Source organism: Portunus trituberculatus, chromosome 44 (genome assembly GCF_017591435.1).
Source record: "Portunus trituberculatus isolate SZX2019 chromosome 44, ASM1759143v1, whole genome shotgun sequence".
Taxonomy (NCBI): domain Eukaryota; kingdom Metazoa; phylum Arthropoda; class Malacostraca; order Decapoda; family Portunidae; genus Portunus; species Portunus trituberculatus.
In genome coordinates, this window is record NC_059298.1 from 28,433,646 (window position 1) to 28,453,131 (window position 19,486).

Genomic DNA, 19,486 nt, shown 5'->3' on the forward strand with positions numbered 1-19,486 from the left:
GGCCAGAGAGTGACGTGACATTAACAAAGCACAGACAGGATGCAGAACAGCTTAAATCACGCATGTTAGCTAGAAACGCTGATAATATTAAAAAAAGAAAAGAATTTCACTACGATTTGATCATGAAAGAGCAAAAACAAATTAGACACGAATAAGAGACTTTTGTTTTTTTTTCAGTTTCACACACCACAGTTCTTCGAATACCAAATATGTACAATGCGTTCTTGGCTCTTGCGTCACATTTTTACCTGTTCTCTGTGCCTAGTGATCTCTAATATAACTTAATCTCTTCAGTACCAGGACGCGTTTTCATATTCATTCTGGTTACTATTTCTGCGATTTTTACACAGCTTCAGAAACATATGTTGGGATTGAAATAGTAAAGACTCTGGCCATTAATATTTAGACCTTCATAGATCCTTCCTAATGTATATAAAATCGTTTAATCATACTCAAAAATTAAGGTAAAAATGCGTCTCAGTCAGTATTGAAAGGGTTATAATGCATTTCTGTTCAACATAATAGGAGCGGATAACATGACTAGCATACAGTATGGAAATTTTAGTTTACGTAGATACTTTCCAATATATAGATCACTGCATTCATGTATAACATATATGGGAACGAAAACACCAACAGCAACCCAGCGTAGAGTTTCAGAATACAATAGCTACTTCACGCGTACCTTTGTAACATACTGGGAAACGAGTGAATAGCAGTCTAGCCAAGAGTGTCTCAGAATACGTAGCTACTTTAATGTTTACCAATGCATACCTTTGTAACTTACTGGGAGACGAATGAATAGCAGCCCAGCCAAGAGTGTGTCAAAATACGTGGGTACTATTCTACGCTTGGTAATAACACACAATCTGAACACAGTGACCAGAAGCAACGGCACGGAGAACGCAAGGCAGCATAACACCAACTACCTCGACACCAACAAGCACCATATTCAGAAACGCTTCCCTCTCTCACCGCGACCATTTTCAAAGACCACAGAGACGAATAGCCGAGTTCTAGAGAGTATTTTTCCTGTTGATAATGCAGAAAACTTGTTAACATGTCACTACAATCAGAGAAACGTCCTTAAAACCAGTGTCACTTCAACTAGAGCCCTTTGAAAATAGTGATGGTGCTGTGAGGCGCGGAAGTGTTTCAGAATGTGGGCTTTGACAAAACACCACCAAAACGCACCTCGCCTCACTTCGCCTCGCTTCTCCTCGCCTCGCCCTTGATGTGGTTGGGTGAGGCACGGGACTCTCTCGGGCTCGGGGACACCACCATATTAGTCCTGGTGAAAGTAATAATCCGACCGGTGGTAAAAAACATAACATGGCAGTTAAGTAATATATTCTTGCGAGTGTAACGGTTCGCTTCACAACTCCGCAGGTTAAGATTTTTTTTTTTTTTTTTTTTGTAACTCCGCAGGTTAAGATCTTTTTTCAATACGAGTTGGACTTACGTAAATCGACTTATTGAAATAGGCAGTGAGACAGACAAACAGATAAAATAGATAGAGATGGATAGATTTACAGATCCCTAGATAGATGGACGGATAAATAGATAAACATACAGGTACGCACAGTCACTAAAAACAGATAGACAGATAGATAGATAGATATGTATAGATTTACAGATGCTTAGATAGATGGGCTGATGAATAGATACACATACAGATACGCACAGTCACGATAAACAGATAGACAGATAAACAGATAAAATAGACAGAGATAGATAGATTTGCAGATCACACCCAAAACTCATGGTCAAAATGCACCACAGTACTGAAAGGGGTTACTCAACACGCTATTACTACACATTACATTAAGTATACGTATTATCACAAGTATATTCAATTCATGCATACAAAGATAGTCGCGTAGATAAACGGAAAGAAAATGTCAATGCAACAGTGTATCCCACAACTGTGTGTTTATATTCTTGAGCTGTGTATCCTTAACCTGTATCGCGGCACAAGAAAGACAGGAAATCGTTCTCAACATGACTATTTGAGTGTTTCACGGCCGAGTGTCGCTCATGCTGGCAGAGAGTTTGCCAGGCAGCTTGAACGAGCGGTATTTGAGTTAGGAAGATATTGATAGTAGTAGTAGTTGTAGTAGTTGTTGTTGTTGTAGTGGTAGTGGTAATAGGAATGGCAGTAGTAGTAGTGGTAGTAGTAGTAGTAGTAGTAGTAGTAGTAGTAGTGGTGGTGGTAGCAGCAGCAGTAGCAGTGGTAGCAGCAGCAGCAGCAGCAGCAGCAGCAGCAGCAGCAGCAGTGGTGGTGGTAGTGGTAGTAGCAGCAGTAGTAGTAGTAATAGTAATAGTAATAGTAGTAGTAGCAGTAGTTGGTTTGTTGTTGTTGTGTTGTTGTTGTTGTTGTTGTTGTTGTTGTTGTTGTTGTGGTAGCAGTAGCAGCAGTAGTAGTAGTAGTAGTAGCAGTAGCAGTGCAGCAGCAGCAGTGCAGTAGTAGTAGTAGTAGTAGTAGTAGTGTAGCATCAGCAGTAGTAGTAGTAGTAGTAGTAGTAGTAGTAGTAGTAGTAGTAGTAGTAGTAGTAGTAGTAGTAGTAGAAGCAGTAATAGCAGTAGCGTGGGCACTGAACGCGTTTAAAGTCAATAATAGCACCTGTAATTATCCCTATCCATATATTGATAGCCCGAAAATAATGTGTATTGGGAGCCATGGCACTGTGGCGCGTCAGAGCTAAAATATCGCCACCACCATCACCACCATCACCACCTCCACCACCAATGACACACGTACGCTCGTCAAGGTCAACGCCTCTGAATTATAAGAGACCTTTATATCACCACCTCGCGCGCCAAGGTCACACGGACAGAGAGAGAGAGAGAGAGAGAGAGAGAGAGAGAGAGAGAGAGAGAGAGAGGCCATTAAGTCATGTTGCAGTCTGTCTTTTGGGGCCACGTGTTTGGCGATCAATAAGGGACCTTCACCTGAGTCCCTGGCGTCGATTACTTGTGTTGCACGAGAGCCTCAGGTCACGGCGATGTGTTGGCCTCCAGAGAACACGTGGCCTTGCTAGGCCACGTGTTCAGACAAAGTTAGGAGAGGAGACTGGAGAGGGTAAAAGTGGAGAGTAGAAATGGGAAAAAGGTTAGTCTGAATGGAGAGGTGGTGGAAAAGAGCTGATATGTGGCAAGAGGAGGGATACAGTGGACAGCAGGTGGAAGGTGGAGGAAGTGGATGAGAACCAATGTTGAGACAGGGAAAGGAAATGAAATAGGTACGAAGTTAAGAAGGTATGCAGAAAAAAAATGATTAGTGACAGGAAGAAAGCTTAACCCCTTCAGTATCATGCCGCGTTTCCATATTCAAAATTCATTCTTCTTACTATTTGGTGATTTCATACAGCTTCAGAAACTCATGAGGGGGATTGAAATAGTGAAGACTGTGGCAATTAACCTTCTGGCCTCCACAAACAGTTAATAATGTCAATAAGAGGGTCTAATCGTACACAAATCTCAAGGTAAAAATGTGTCCCAGGACTGAAGGAGTTAAATCGAATGTAAGTGGAGGGAGGTGGAAGCGGAGAAAACTAAGTAAGAGAGGAATAAAGTACATTGAGAGTGGATAATCGCAGTTGGAAAGAGTTAATAAAAGGCAGAAGGAAGAATGAAGTGGACAGGTGGTAGAGTGTAGAACTGGATAAGAGCTGGTGGGGAAACTGGAAGAATTAGGCAAATACGAGGCGGATGACTAAAATAGAGGAATCTGTATGGATGAAAGAAGGCACAAAATGAACAAATGGATATAGACAGGCATAACAGAATAAGTATATGTGAAAATGGAAAACGGATAAGGTGAAGAGTGACTTTAAATTTGATGAGGTTAACAAATGGAATAGTGAAAGAATGAACTGGATAAGGAGATAAGAAAGAAAAGTAGAAATAGCTGGGATGGGTTAGGGATGGATAGGTTTGGACAAGGGCTGGCAGGAAGGAGGAAAAAGAGGAGCAAGAGGACAGAGGGACATTTAGAGGCGAGTGATGTAGGAAAGACAATGAAGGGCTTGATGGCACGCAAAATTAGGTTCTTCCAGTGACGTGGCTCAAAGTGGTTCCATCTGTTAGGGTTAATGATGTTGTTTGTGACTCTAACGTGACTCAAAGTGGCTCCATCTGTTGTAGTTAATGTTGTTTGTGGCTTTTATCATTCTCTCTCTCTCTCTCTCTCTCTCTCTCTCTCTCTCTCTCTCTCTCTCTCTCTCTCTCTCTCTCTCTCTCTCTCTCTCTCTCTCTCTCTCTCTCTCTCTCTCTCTCTCTCTCTCTCTTTTTTTCTTTTTTTTTTTGTGTTTCTACATCTTTTTTTTCTTGTTCCTTCTCTCTTCTTTACTTTCTTCTTTTCTCCTCCTGTACTTGTTGTTGTTTATGAAGTTATTTGAGGTTCTGTCTATAATTCCTTCCTTCCTTCACTCTAAACAACTTTCTCTCATTGTTTGTTGTTTATGAATTTGTGTTTTTGTGTCAGTTTTTTTTTTCCTTCCTTCCTTCCTTCCTCTCTTCCTTTGTCTCTTTTACAGTAACTTCGTATATATTTACTCCACTATTTTCTATTCCCTTCATCTATTTCCCCTTCCCAGTTCCTCATCTACCTCTTTCTCTTCCTCCTCCACTTCCACGAACTCGTAACATTATTATTTATTTTAACCCTTATTATTCTTATATGATATCCCTAGTGGTCTCCTCCAATCGATGCCTCCCAGCGGTAAAACTTTAGTACACCACGCCCCTCGTGACGCACCGCCGGGGACACACACGCAGGGGACGCTATCGAAATGGGAATCTTTTAACGTCATGATAGTGGGACGCTGCTGATGGTAGTGGTGGTGATAGTGGTGGTTGTGATGCGTCATCGTTCCTATTAATAAGTGTGGTAATGTGATGGACAAGAGACAGATAAGGAAGAAGAGATGTGCAATACTGTAGTGGTAATGTGATGGACGAGATGTGTATTAATGTAGTGGTAATGTGGTGGATAAGAGACAGATAAGGAAGGAGAGACGTGTGGTACTGTATTAGCGTGGTTTGGAAGTATTTATGTAAAGCCTTGGGAGTTATGAGGTGTGGACATGTTGTGACGAGCAGTGCTGTTCGTGGTTTCAACCCCTTCAGTACCAGGACGTGTTTTTCATATTAGTTCTACTCACTCTTTGATTTGATATATGTTCAGAAACTTATATGGGGGATTAAAATAGTGAAGACTGTGGCCATTCATTTTCTCACCTCCATAAACCTTTCTCAGTGTCAATAGAATCGTTTAATCATACCGAAAACTCTAATAAAATTGCGTTCCAGTACTGAAGAGGTTAAGGTTGACAAAATGATGATTATCAATAGGTACATGAATGAATTGATTCTTAGATAAAGTGTTAGATGGCTGGAATTGACTCGGTATTCAGATTGCGACTGCCGAATCAATAGGGAGTTTTAAAATGAGATTATATAAATCCATGGAAAGAGGTGATGTAAGCAGGTATGTTTTATGTTGAGATTGCCACGTTTACGTCTACTGCCTTCTTGTACCTAACCTAGTACTTTCCTTTATTTAATTATCTTTTTAAGTTCGCAGATTCTTAAGTAAAAGATACAAGCAATAAAGACTATAAAACAAAAAATAAGCCGAATCATTTGCCAATCTTTAAAAAACTGAAATGGAACATTCCAGTACAGTGCCACAGTCTGTCCTGGGTTGAGTGAACACAGCACGTGCCTTCCAGAGTGACGTGTTGCTGCATTGGTCATGTCCAAAGCCTTCATTATAAAATACCAGCTTACGTAAGGCGTCCAGCTGGCGGTAGTTTCGATTCCAGGGATATAAAACCACAACTTCCACTTCTTTTCCCTGGTTCACGTCACGGCTGCACACACAATGGCTTCGTGGTGGCAGGGCGAGAGTATACCCTGTGGCGTTATGAGGCAACAGACAACACCTGGATATTCTATTACGGATCTTAATGACTAGGAGGACGTACAAGTTTACACGCAGGAAACCCCACGTCTGGTCTATTGCCTCAGAACTCTTCCCTTACATTCATTAAGGCTCTTCCTCTCACCCACACGCGTCAGGATGTTGAGCCACAAGCGCAGGTATTGATATTTCCGCCGCTGACATCTGGGTAGTGCTAGTCTCGCTTCGCATTACTTCCACAGAATCTTTAAACCCTTAAGTACCGTGACGCGTTTCCATATAAAGTCTGCTTACTATTTAGTGACTTTATACAGCTTGAGAAACTTACATTAAAATAGTGAAAACTGTCGCCATTAATCTTGTTACCTCCATAGACTCTTCCTAATGTAAATAAATGGTCTTATCATACCCAAAAACTCATGGTAAAAATGCGTCCTAGTACTGAAGGGGTTAACTCGCAAAATCACACTCGTTTATAAACAGTATCTTTCTTGCATTCATCTCTTAATTGTTATCTGCATTTGTGTGGCGGCTTCTGTATCAAGCGTCGCGCCACACTCCACCTGCTCCCTGTCCTGTCTACCCCTCTCCTTCCCTCCAATCCACGCCAGTGCTTGAAATAATTCCGTGGTAATGGCAGGTTATTACCCCAGAGAAGCTCCTGACGAAGAATGGTGGAGGCCAAGGACCTAATTAAGTGTTCACGCCGCATTCTTTAAGGTTCGCCGCCTCTTCTCGCCGCGCCCAAACAAGTGGATAATACCGGATCATTAATTCGTGTTCATGACAAACGATGAGTAAGAAAATGTTACGAAAGGGAAGCGGACGAGGTTTCTTTTTTTTTCCTAAGAGAATACTTTGATTGGTTACATAACATTCCTCGGTACGGGAGTGGTGGCGGGGAGCAGTGAGAGAGGGCGAGGTATTTGCTGGACAGACCTTCTTGCGCCATTTCCACTTATCCTCACACTGATACTGGGTCTTTTCTCAAACGCTTTACTCTTATCAAGCATCAAGAATTAGTGAAGTTCTCAAGGGCGCTTTCCCCATTACCGAAAGCAAATTCCTTGTTAAATCACTAAAATTATGGAAAGATCCTTGAAAAATCCTCCAATTATTCCCAAACGGTTACATTTTCAAAGGCCACAGAGAGAATAAGTCAAGTTTTTCAATGACATTTGTCCTACTAACGATGAGGAATTATTGCTAAATCACTAAAATTATAGAAGTATCCTTAAAAATCTCACCAACTTTCATTAAAACTTATCAAAAGGATTCGAGATAAAATGCTGAAACGTATTGGAGTGCTGTCCCTGGCGAAGCACGACATGATAAAGTCACAGGATACACAAATGTCCTGTTGCGTAAGGGTGGTGGTATAGTGGTGGATGACGTGTGGTGGTGATGGTGGTGGTGGTACTGTAAATGACCTTTCCTTATAGTTTGTGGCTTTGTGTTACACGTGACAGGTGTTGCCCTTCAGTGTTGCGTCATGCTTAAAGTTAATCTGTCGGGAAGATTTCACATTCAGTTATGTATTGAAATACAAAAAAGACGAATCGGTGTTTAGTATTTTTGACTTGTCGATTGCTATGAGAAAAATGAAATATAGGTAGAAGTTCAATTGAAAAGTATTAAGTTGTGAATTAAAAAGAAAGCAAACGTAGAACATAATTAATGAAAAAGGTTGATGCTTGAAATTCAACTGATAAACATTTCTTTCTACTTTAAAGTTAAACAAATCTAGGAAACTTTTGAATGATGACAATTAAAAGAGAAAAGAATATTAAGTGTAATCTAATGTTCAGATAAACTTTTTGACTTCATTACGGATAAATAAATAGATAAATAAATACATTATATAAATAAATAAATGGATTAAAGTTATCGAGGAAGACCAACTCTCCGCCTTGAGGTGTAGTGCGGCGGTGACGTGCAGCGGATCGATCTTTTATTGACGAGACGAGAAATACCTCAAGGAATTATCGACAACAACTCATTAATTTTGTACATTCACCTTAAGAGTTCCGATGATAAAGTTTGCCAGCTTATATCATATTCATGGCAACACATTGATATATTGCTTCATTATACTTCTTGCCCCCTTTATTCAGTGTATTGTAAATAACTTGTATTATTGCTGCTGATGGAAATAAATAAGATTATCCTTTTTCTTTCTCTTTTTCAGATCTGTTTTGCTGAAAATCGATAATAAACTTCAATTCATATCACGTTCATTGTAAATTTGATCATATATTCACATTCAACTTCTGATAGAAATTAATACGATTGTCCCCTTTATTTTTAGATACGTTTTGCTGAATGTCGATTACAAACTTTAATTCATATCACGTTCTGGTAAATTTCATCCTATACTCTCAATTTATGCTAACTCATTTAATTGTCTCATTGTGCTGCAAATTGTTAAGAATCCTGTTATTGTTTCTGATGTTGCTATTCTTGTCATCATTATTCTTCATATCGTTGTTGTTCATGTTGCTGTTATTCATGTTCTTGTTTATATTGTTCTTGTAGTGGAACGGCAGAGAGGAGGAGAGTGCAAGGGCCATGTAGAGGAGGGGAATGTGACTGGACTGGGCTGGGTGTGGCAGGGAATAGGGTACAGCAAGGACAGGGTAAAGAAATAGACGGAGCGAGCCTGCGGTGGGAGGGCATCAGACCAGTGGGACGGAACAATGGTCCACCTTGTCACGTGATCTGCAGCATGTTGGCGAGGAGGCTCTTGTTACTCTTGTTGTGGGTGATGGGGGACGAGATGATTACTACTACTACTACTACTACTACTACTACTACTACTACTACCACTATAGTACTGTTGCTACTACTATTACTACTACTACTACGATTATTACTATTACTACTACAACTACTACTGCTACTACTACTACTACTACTACCACTACTTCCACTACTACTACCACTATACTACTACTACTACTACTACCATCACCACCACCAGTGAAAAAAAAAGGATCAAATAAGTTATACATTCACTCGTTAAAAGAAGAGGAGACGACAGTGAATGCGAATAAGATATAATTCAAAAGAAACACACGTAGGTAAAAAACAAGAACATAATGGACGGAGAGACGAGGAAAACGAGAAGAGGAAGATGGGTACATGCAAGCAGGAGGAGGAGGAGGAGGAGGAAGGGGAGGAGGAAGAGGAGGAATCAAGCGGGATGACGGACCTCTCTCTCCTAAAAGTGTTGATTAACCTTATCCTTTTCATTCCTGTTCACTTGACGGGCTGACCACGCGGTAACTTGACCCCGGTCCATCTGCTGCCCTGCTCTCCCTTGCCCTCCCCTCTCCTTCCTCCTCCTCTCTCTCTCTCTCTCTCTCCCTCCCAGCATTTCGACACCAACTCGCAGAGAGAGAGGCAGAGAGAAGGAGGACGGTTTTTGCCACGCGCGCTTCACAAACCACAGAAAAGAGGGACGGGAAATATGTTCTCAATTCTGTCAAGGATGTGGTTGGGATAAGATGATGAACCTGATATGGAAAAACACGTTATCTTGTCTCTCCTTTCCCTCCACCCTTGCGCCTTCAGAATGTTAAGAAGAAGGATGCTACGGTCAAAAATTACTGTATGATGTGGTCGCAATGAGCTGATATTGAAAGATATGCGAGTTTGTCTCCTCTCTGGTAAGGCTTTTATTGAAAGACACTGCAGAAAGAATAAAAAAGAATGCTAATGTCAAAATTACTACAGAAAGTGGTCGCCATAATCTGATATTAAAAGATACGTGAGTTTGTCTCCTTTCTGATAAAATTGTAATTGAAAGCCACGGCATTTGGTTTCTTCTTTCCCTCCTTCGTTGTGTCTTTAGTTGGTTTAAAAAAAAAAGAATGCTAATGCCAAAATTTAATATAGAAAGTGGTCGCTATAATCTGATATTGAAAGATACACGAGTTTGCTTCCTTTCTGATAAAATTATTATTGAAAGCCACGGCATTAGGTTTCTTCTTCCCCCTTCTCCGGTGCGAAAAAAATGCTTATACCAAAATTCAATATAGAAAGTGGTTGCCTTAACTTGATATTTAAAGATACGTGCGTTTATCTCCTCTCTGATAAGACACTTGTATTGAGAGACACGTCACTTTCTCTCTTCTTTGGCTTCCTCTTTGTAACTTCAGAGAGCTCAGAAGAATAGGGACGCTACGGTTAAATTTGCTGCATACAGTGATAACCACGAGAGATAAAGCTTGATAAGACACGTTAGTTTTATCCTTATATCATCAAAGCTTAGAAGAAAAGAGTGATCCCTTTGTCAAAAACTACAATGCTGTGGCGATAAGAAAACAAGACTCTCTTCCCTCGCTTCCTCTGTAACTCATTTCAGTTAACCCTTCAATACAGGGGCACATGTTTACCTTGAGACTTGTGTACGATTAGACCATTTTATTGACATTAGGAAGTGTCTATGGAGGTCAGAAGATTAGTGGCCACAGTCTTCCCTACTTTAATCCCACACATGACTTTCTGAAGCTGTATAAAGTCACCAAATAGTAAGCAGAATGAATATGGAAACGCGTCATGGTATACTGAAGGAGTTAAGAATAGAAAGGAGATGCTTAGTGTGAAATTACATAATGTGGTCTGGAGGAGGAGAAGGCGATATTTGAAGGTTACATTCTTGCTTCTTTCCTCCTTGTGGTATAAAAAAAAAACACTGAAGAAAAAGAGGGGATGCGTGAGTGATAATTATATAATGCTGGAAGGATAAACTGATATTCGAAGGCTTCATAGTGTAGTCTCCTCCTTTGTCTCCTCCCGTAAGTCATCGTAGCGTTCAAAAAAAGAAGGATGAGCAAGTTGAGAAGGCTCATATTACATCATTACGTCAAATTGCTCAGGTAAACATTGAGTGCTGGGAACTGTGATGGCTTGGGAGATGCAGCGCTAATTTAATACACTCATTTCCGTCCCTCCACCCCTCCAGCCACTCCCACACCTCCAGCCCTTTTTTCTTTCTCTCTCTCTCTCTCTCTCTCTCTCTCTCTCTCTCTCTCTCTCTCTCTCTCTCTCTCTCTCTTCTGGTGTTAGTGTTAGTATTAAATCACATTGCTTTGAAGTGAATAACCTTTTTGGCAATTTTAGCTTCGTCATTTAAGGGAAGAAGAGGACTTGTAATTAAGTACTTATTGTTATTACAGCAGATATTTTTTTTTTCATTTTTATTTATTTATTTGCCTATTTTTTTAAGTATTATTTAAATCCGTATTAAATAGAAAAGTTTGAGGTAAAGAAGGCTCCCTCTTTGACTTTGCCATCTGGAAGTCCTCGTCTCGTTTTGTTATTATTAGTCAAAAGGTTAGCTCTCTCTCTCTCTCTCTCTCTCTCTCTCTCTCTCTGTAACTGGAATTCCCATTATATATTTACTTTTAATCCAGCTCCACACTTTCCATTATTTCTTGTTCCCCTTCCCTTCCGTCTCTTTCTCTCCCCTTCCCTCCCCCCGCGCCGCCATTATCACTTTCCTTGCTTCCGTTCTTCCCTTTTTTGTTGGACTGACACCTGTTGGTTACTGCTTGTCGTTATCCTTTCTTTCTCTGCTTCCTTACTTTGTTTGTGTTATAAGTTTTTCCTCCTTTTGTTTTTTATTCTCTCTGTCTCGCTGTCTGTCTGTTTATCTGTTTGTCTGTCTTTCGGTCTTTCTCTCTTTTCGTTTGTGTTGTAAATTTCTTCTTTGTTTTTTTTATTCTCTCTCTCTCTCTCTCTCTCTCTCTCTCTCTCTCTCTCTCTCTCTCTCTCTCTCTCTCTCTCTCTCTCTCTCTCTCTCTCTCTCTCTCTCTCTCTCTCTCAGTACAAGCCATTTCCCTCCTACTTCCCTCTCTCCTACTCTTCCACCTATCTAAATCTTCTTACCTCAGCTTCACTATTCCTCCTTTTTCTTTCCAATCTTTCCTACTTCACCCTTCTCCTCTTTCTCCTTACCAAAACTTGCTACATATACCCCACCACTTCTCCTTCGCTTCTCCTCTTCTCCCCTTCCTCCCCCTTCCATCGTCCCTGTTCCTTGTGCTACCTGGCTACCCAAGTGCGACAACTGTGACGTCTAACAAGTTGCCAGCGCCCCCTCCCCGCGTCGCCGGCCTCACATTTCAGCTAATGTTTCACCTCCTAAGGCATAAGATACGTGTCTGTGTGTATCTCGCTGGAATGGCTCTCTGTTTAATGTGTTTGGGCGCAGAGAACCGTGTCAGGGGGTCAGTGATGGGGTGTTTTTGATGATGATGGTGGTGGTGGTGGTGGTGGTTGTAATTATAGTTAATGCGTCATAGTGTTAATTAGAGTGGCATATAAATAATGTTGTTGTTTTTTTCTCCTCTCGCTGGATCACGTAATGGGTAATATTTCTGCCGGTTTATGTGTGTGTGTGTGTGTGTGTGTGTGTGTGTGTGTGTGTGTGTGTGTGTGTGTGTGTGTGTGTGTGAAAATCGATTATCAAAGTCATGTTTATGTACTAACCTCCCAGTCACTCACTTTAATCATCAATACGGTGAAGGACACACACACACACACACACACACACACACACACACACACACACACACACACACACACACACACACACACCTTATCACATCTACAAATGGCGCAGGAATTGAGTGTGATGTTGACAATGAATTAGTGTCAAGAGCTTCGATAACTCAATGTATATATTGGTAACTGATTGTAGAGCACTGGAAAATATCACCTACAACAACAACAACAACAACAACAACAACAACTACTACTACTACTACTACTACTACTACTACTACTACTACTACTACAAGAAAGCACGAGTAACAGAAAGCAGCAGTATTATTTTATGAATCAAAACCGCAAGATGATTCTGAGCTCGCAGCGTGGGCGTGGGCGTGACGAAGTAGCTACCGCGCCGAAAAGTTGAGACACACGCGGAAATCTTACACCAGCGCGAAATTGTGAGGCCTCGTAGTTAAGCAAGACTGAGGTATTACAGTGTTGCATTTGCCTCCCGCCTCCCTCTTCCTCTTGTCTCGTGTCGCTGTCGGGGGTGGGAAGGGTGTTGGTTGGCTAGACCTGTTTGAGTCTCAGCCTTGCCTATCGTGTCCTGGGTGTTGTGTTGCTCTATGGGGGAGGAGCGAGATGTAACCTTGGCATTCAGGTAGCGGTCTGGCTCCGGGCACGTGGGAGGGACTGCCGCTGTGGAATGTATTGGTCGGTCTTGTGAAGCACTGACTGACTGACTGACTGACTGACTGACTGACTGGGTGTTCTCTTATCGTTTCTACCTTGACTTAGTTTCTGATTTCCGTCCAGCTGGTGTTTTTTGAATGCTTATCTTGTATTTTTATAATTATCTGATAGGAGACTGTTTTTCTTTTTCTTTTCGTATTCCTGATCGATTTTCTTCACGTACAGAAATACATATATAATGGTATAGAGAAGTTTTAATGAAGGTTTTATTTACAATAGTTGAGCAATATTTCTTTCACTTTTACGATTAATATGAAATGATGTATTATTTGGGTTATTTTTGCATACATATATAGTCATCAATTTGTCTATGGTTACTAAACAAATTAACCAGCTCAGGCACTCCCCAAACCTTGTCCCCACACACACGCACACGCACACACACACACACACACACACACACACACACACACACACACACACACACACACACACACACGTACACAGAGTGAAACGAAAAGAAAATATTTAACAGTGACAGCATGAGAGTATAATTTACCACATTTCGCTTCCTGGATCCATAAGTATGATGAACTACCTACAGATAAATGTGCTGATGACCAATTACATAGTTAACCCCTTCAATATAGAGCACTAATCTTTTACCTTGATTTTTGGGTATGATTGGACGATTTCACTAGCATTAGGAAGGGTCTGTGGAGGTCAAAAAATCAATGGCCAGTCTTTACTATTTTAATCCCAACAAATATTTCCGAAGCTGTATAAAATCGTCAAATAATAACCAGAATAAGTATGAAAACGCGTCCTGGTACTGAAGAGATTACGATCCAGTTTTGTGTCATACCGTCATCACCAAACTTTCTGCCTTTTATCTCAACACTCTCCACTTGTCATGTACCTCGCGCCACTTCGACATGACACTAAGCACTACAATGAATAGGAATTAACACCAACTTTCTACCCTTTTTCTTCAAGAGACTCCGGTTTTCATGTATCTCACGTCGCTTACTGACACGACACGAAGCACTGCGATGATTACAAAGACTACAAAGACGAGCAGTTATGTACCAGCAGCGCACACATTCACTTGCTCACTCATCTCACCACCACTCCATTTACGCAAGCACTCAAGCACGCATACACGCACAGAAAGAAAAAGAATCATGCGAATCCCCACAAACACACGCGAGACGAATGCGGACATGAATGTGTGTGTGTGTGTGTGTGTGTGTGTGTGTGTGTGTGTGTGTGTGTGTGTGTGGCGAGGGGGTGGAAGGGAATGCAGTCACTCAGTATTGTTGTCACAGCCTTCACCACTTCCCTGAGCCACATTAGTACAGAATCATGAAGACCTATACTGTGTTTCCCGTTGCCTTATACATAGGAGGCGTGATTTTTTTACCCTTTCACTGCGGTACACAGAAATCCCAGTATCAGAAGTAACGTTTGATATTTCTACAAGCATCTACAAAACACTAATTGAGGAGGATTAAAAAATAAGATTTTACTGCAATATTTAAGCAATATGAAGTCTGAAAATTAGTGTGGAACCAGAAAAATGTCAAAATTAGTTAGTGACTCAGAAGAGATCCGTCAGTAGCAGCGAAAAGGTTACAAAGTGAGTGAGTAAACAGGTGATTCAACACGGCTCTGGGAATGCGTAAAGGTGCATCTAACGCTTAAAACGCCACATTCTCCCCGACTCACGCCACCACACCTGCCGCCACCATAGTTAGTGATTCAGAAGAGGCCCGCCAGGAGCAGCGAAAAGGTTACAAAGTGAGTGAGTAAACAGGTGATTCAACACGGCTCTGGGAATGCGTAAAGGTGCATCTAACGCCTAAAACACCACTCTCCCTAACTCCGCCACACCTGCCGCCACCACCACCACGAGTGAGTACACGTTCCCTGGTCGCTGAACCGTGACAGTAGCACAGACAAGGCTCAATTTAGTATACTCAGAACAACGCAGTGTAAAAAGTAAAAGTAGAGACGTAATTGAGGTACTTGGGATTGGTTAGACTTGTGGGCTGTGTGTGTGATTGCAATGGTGATGTTGCTCAGGTGTTGACGATGAGGTAGTGATGATGTGGTGATGACTAGCGCATGTTGACGTTGTTTTTTCCTGCCTCGGTTAACTTTCCCTATGGTGTTTACTGAGAGAGAGAGAGAGAGAGAGAGAGAGAGAGAGAGAGAGAGAGAGAGAGAGAAACATCTGTCTACATGTCATCCCTATAGTCCCCAGAGAGCCTCACAATCTGTTTCCCGCAAGTGTTGTGCTTGACGAAACAATTCTTGTCGACGTGCAGTGGCTCGCCTGTCTCGGTAATTATCATTCCTCCGGACAAGAAGGGAACGAATTGCTCGAATACCTGACCATTTTTAGCTATTCTCAGTCAGTTCCCAGTAAGAAGTGTTGAAATAAAGTTATTTCCTCATATGTCTTACTAGTCTTTTCTTTAGTTGTCTAGCTATGGTCAGATTTCATGTTAGTTCATTCATCGTGTCTGAAATCAAGGGGGAAAGTTGCAGTCAAAACAAGTTACGTGTAAACTGCCACGTTCATTCTCAGCTGGCGACCAAAACCCTGCCATTACCTGTTCCCGCAAAATGGAGACTGCCATGCACGCGCCCCTCGTAGGCATGTGAAGTTACAAATAAATCGGTATTGAGAATGATTTGACACCGTGTAAGTACCTCGTCACTGGTACTCTGCTCGTGTTCCTTAATGAAGTGTAAGTACTCAAACGCGCCCTAGGGTGGTGAGTGAATGGTGGAGTGGCGGGTCTCCTCAGTGCAAGGTCAGGTCTCGGGACACGCCCCCGCTCCGTGTTCAGGTCAACAAGCGAGTGACACATGTAGGCAGCAACTCACCTCGGCTCCTGTGCACTTGGCAGGAAGGCAAGCGTCACCTTCTCGTAAATGCCGGACACGTGATGTATGTCTGTTACTCGTGTGTGTCTTGAGCGCCTCCTAGGCTGATACAGAATCCACGTGAACGACACTCACTGCTCTGTTAACGTGTCTATCCGGGGAACAGTCAGCTCGGGCTCGGCCACCTCACCATCACGACATTCTGTGAGTAACTGAATGGATCAGCTGGCTGGGTGGCACCGCGCGCTGGCTGGCAGAGCGACACGTTACGCTCGCCGCCTGGCCCTGCTGCCTCGCGACCCAAACAAACGTGCCGTCGCCTTAATGAATTTACTAGCATCGGGCAACACTACACCGGGCAGGGAGTGACGATGTTTGGGGCACGGACACCAGCACAGAGAGACACACATCTAGGCTGGGAGGTGACGCCAAGACTGCCAACACAAGGCCCAGCTGACCGTTACCATGACAACGGCGTGAGTCACCAGGACGCGACCCGCTGCCTGACTCACACCAGAGATAGGGAAGGAAGCATACAATCTCGCTCAGATGAACAACAAACACAGTTCACTCGGCCTCGTCTCGTCTTATCCCCCTGTCCTCTCCTCTCTCTCTTCCCCGAGCACTCCCCCGCCTCCCTCAACTTCCTGTAACTAATTAGAGCGTTTTGATAACAGCCAGTGTCTCCAGCAGCTCGCTTCCTCCTCTTTCATGGCAGTCTGATTAGCGTAATTAAGAAGGTGGTGTTTTCACGCTCCCTTCTGCCTGAAAGTGGTGCCGCGTCAGATGCTGCATGGGCCAGGAAGGGCGTGGAGGGAAGAGAAGAATGGAGAGAAGAGTGAGGAATGGAGGGAAGGGAGTATTAGTATGTGGTGACGAGCCATTAAGTGTCATCATCATCGTCGTCATCATCGTCATCATTATTGTAATCAAGGAGGAGAGAGAGAGAGAGAAAGAGATGACTCGTGAGGGAAGAGAAGAGCTAGTTATCCCTTCATTAGTGCTTCGTGTCTCGTAATTGGTGCTTCATTTGCTGTGTTTATATTAGTTATTAAGATACCAGAGAGAGAGAGAGAGAGAGAGAGAGAGCATGATATTCCACACAAAGAAATATTGATTGATTGATTGATTATCTGATTAAGTATTTGTGGCGGAGGTTGAGAGAGAGAGAGAGAGAGAGAGAGAGAGAGAGAGAGAGGGAGGGAGGGAGAGAAAGGCAGGCTGTTCTGGTGGTTCTGGCAGTCGTGTTTGAAGGCTGAATGAGCAAAACAGGAAGCGAGCGAGAGGACAAGGGAGGAAGTAGCTCTGTAAACACGTGACGGGAAAACACACACCATGAAAAACCCCGAAAGAAGAAGTAATAAAGAAAATACAAAAAAAAGGAAGTGAAGGAAGAAAAATAAAAATGTTAGAGAGAGAGAGAGAGAGAGAGAGAGAGAGAGAGAGAGAGAGAGAGAGAGAGAGATTGATAAGTAAAATAGTAAAGAGTAAAACAATATTTCCAAGGAGACGAAAGGACATTTAAAGCAAAGACATGTGATTTTAAAGGCTGACAAGTAAGAGAGAGAGAGAGAGAGAGAGAGAGAGAGAGAGAGAGAGAGAGAGAGAGAGGACATGACACCTGCCTGCTCCAGCTGGTGAGGGCTCGACCAGCTGGCATTGTCCTCAGCCTAACACACGATGATTGTCTGATTGTCTCAAGAATTGTGTCACTCCTTCCTTCTCTCCCCAAGCCTCTCCCATCTCCTCCATCATCCCTGTTCCTTCCAATATTCTCTCACTTCCTCTCCTTTCCCACTCTTCTCTCCTTTTTTTCTCTTCTTTCCTCCTACAAACTCTTATCTCTTCTTATATTCCACTTTTCTTTAGCTTTTTTCCTTTTTTTCTTTTTCCTCCCTTATCCTTTTCGATGTTCTTTCTTCCTTCCTTCCTCTTTTTCTCTTCTCTCCTTATTTCATCTGACATAACCACTTCCTTCCTCTTCATTCCTCCTCGTCTCTCAAAATATTCTCTTTATCTCTTTCTCTTTTTAGTCTTCTTCATTTTCCCTGCCTGTTCTTGCCTTTCTCTTATTCTCCTTCTCTCATCTTTCTTAGCTCAGTTTCACTTTTATTGATTCCTCTCCTTCCTCCCCATTCCTTCATTTCTTTTTCGCCCACTGACCTGTTCCTCCAATTCTCCTCATTCTTCCTCCTTGCCTCTCCCTCCTTCCTTTCATTATCTCCACCCTCTTCTCTGTCACTCTTTAATTGTTCGAAATTTGTGTCAGGTTATGTCTTCTCTATTCTCTTCTGTTCGTATACTGTTACTACTACTACTGCTACTGCTACTGCTATTACTACTACTACTACTACTACTTCGTACTCTTGTCTTCGTATTCTGGACCATCTTGCGACACAACAGTAATGACAAATGGATCAATAAATTCTTCCATCCACGTCAGTTGATTCACGTCAGTCCATAAATATTGTCGTGTTTGTTACCATCATCTATTTTCTTTTTTTTCTTCTTCCTGCGGATATGACGCTTCTCTTTTGATGTTTTTTTTCTAAGGTTCTCTCTCTGTCTCTTTCTTTATTTCTCTTTCTCTTTCTTCCTCTCTCTTTTTTTCTTTATCTCCGTCTCTGTCTCTCTCTTTTCTCTCTCTCTCTCTCTCTCTCTCTCTCTCTCTCTCTCTCTCTCTCTCTCTCTCTCTCTCTCTCTCTCTCTCTCTCTCTCTCTCTCTCTCTCTCTCTCTCTCTCTCTCTCTCTCTCTCTCTCTACGAGTTTTATCTAAGCAAGCAAAAAAGCAAGAAATATCAGTCATTCAGTCAGTCAGTCAAATAGTGAATCACTCAGTCAATCAGTCAGTCAGTCATCCAATCAATCAGTCAGTCAGTCAATGCAAAAGTCTTCTACTATCTAAGCTAACCCAAATTATCATGCAAAAACCTAACCTAACTTAACCAAACCAAGGCTAACCCAATCCAAAAGCAAATGTAACCGACTGTAACCTAACGTAACCTAACCTAACCTAACTTAATCCCTTCAGTACTGGGACGCATTTTCACCTTGAGTTTTGGCAGCGATTAAACCATTTATTGACATTAGGAAGGGTCTATGGAGATCAGCCGATTAATGGACACAGTCTTCACTATTTTAACACCCCATATAAGTTTCTGAAGCTGTACGAAATCACCAAATAGTAACCAGAATGAATATGAAAACGCGTTATGGCACTGAAGGGGTTAAGCTAATCAAAACCCAGGGGAACCTAACATGTAGTGGGTAATCGAGGACACACATTAGTTCCGTAAGAGCGTGAGTGACGTCTTGTCTCTTATTGTTGCAAGCTGGCAGTGTGTGTAATTGCTGCCGTGTATTGAGGGCGAGGGGAGGGGCAGGGAGCAGGACGAGTTGCCGGACGAGAAGGAGGAGGAGGAAGAGGAGGAAGAAGAGGAGGAGGGGTGAATAGAAAGAGAGGTCAAGGAGAAG

At 42.2% G+C, this 19,486-nt stretch overlaps 1 protein-coding gene across 7 annotated transcripts in view; it reads right to left on the bottom strand.

Annotated features, from left to right (window-relative positions):
* The window catches only part of LOC123518621 (mucin-2-like), a 117,022-nt gene that overhangs the window by 32,981 nt on the left and 64,555 nt on the right, over positions 1 to 19,486 (bottom strand). The window contains exon 1 of one of the 7 annotated variants that reach the window (XM_045279527.1): positions 16,013 to 16,277. The exons of 1 other annotated variant lie outside the window; for it this stretch is intronic. The gene's annotated coding sequence lies outside the window, so the exon portion shown is untranslated. Of the gene's footprint in view, positions 1 to 16,012; positions 16,278 to 19,486 lie in introns of those variants that run through there. 5 more of the 7 variants (XM_045279524.1, XM_045279528.1, XM_045279526.1 and 2 more) reach the window with 5 other exon arrangements.